Genomic DNA, 1219 nt, shown 5'->3' with positions numbered 1-1219 from the left:
TCCCACTCCTCAGCGGGAGCGAGCCGCAACGAAGAGAGCGCGCCTTAAAGTGACAGCACACATATTTTTATAGGACGTGTTGTTGGTATCACAAGTTGGGAGATTTCAGCTTTTGGTGAGAGGAGTCTCCTTCAGATCGTATTATCTGCCATATTAGCAGGGTTTCATAGGCGGGAAAGTGTCAGGGCATCAGTAGAAAGTTCACAGATTAAAATGCAACATACTGGACGAACATAGTCAGGCAGACATGTTTATTATAGCCAAAAAACTAACAGTAAATACAGCACCGTGCAAAAATTAGCCACTTCTCACATCAGTGTATTTTTCTAGGAAAATGGGAAATAGCAGTAAAGCTTAATTGAAACGTACAGACTCTTAGGCAGCTTTGTTGCATTTCTTTAAGTAGTCTTCAGGAATAGTTCTCCAGGCTTCTCGAAGGAGATTCAAAGATCTTGTTTGGATGTTTCTGCCTTTTGTTCTGTTCTCTGTCAACATGATCCCACACTGCTTCAATAATGTTGAAGTCCGGGCTCTGGGGAGGCCAGTCCATGACTGATGATTGACAGTGTGTTTTTCTTTCCAGGTATACTTTTATTGCATTGGCAGTATGTTTGGGATCATTGTTATGCTTTTTCCAATCAGATGCTTAAAAGATCTGAAGAAAGCCTGGAGAACTATTGCTCAAGAACACAAATTGTGGACTTTAAACCCTGGACCGCCAGGGCTTCTGCATCTTAGCCACCAGAGCGCTGGATCCTCATGGTTCCTTGTGCAGGTTATCCACAACTTGACTCCAGAGTGAGGTAAAGCAATGTTTTTAACTTCACAAGGGTGGTTTGAATCTAACTCAGTGTGGCCCCTTACCTAGGACCAATTGAGGAGACCAAGGGTAAGTATTTCTGGGATGCCTCTGGATGTGAGGTGTTTTGAGCATGCCCAAAAGCAGGAGCCCCTGGGGCAGACTGGCAGAGTGGAAACATTTTTTTTAAAACAGCATAGAAATAGGAATATTATGCTTTTCCTCACAAATGTCAGGTTTAAATGCCACACACAGTCCAATGGGCAAACTTTAAAAAGAAACTACAACAGAGTGAGACCTCTTATTTGTTTCCTGCTCTCAGGCCGGCTCAGCTGCTGCCGTTGTTGTGACAGACTCTACGGAAACCCGGAGGGCTCAGGATAGAAAGAACGCAAAGTCTTAAAAGGGGTCAACAAATAC

Source organism: Pelmatolapia mariae, linkage group LG23 (assembly GCF_036321145.2).
Source record: "Pelmatolapia mariae isolate MD_Pm_ZW linkage group LG23, Pm_UMD_F_2, whole genome shotgun sequence".
NCBI lineage: Eukaryota > Metazoa > Chordata > Actinopteri > Cichliformes > Cichlidae > Pelmatolapia > Pelmatolapia mariae.
This window is presented reverse-complemented; position numbering follows the sequence as displayed.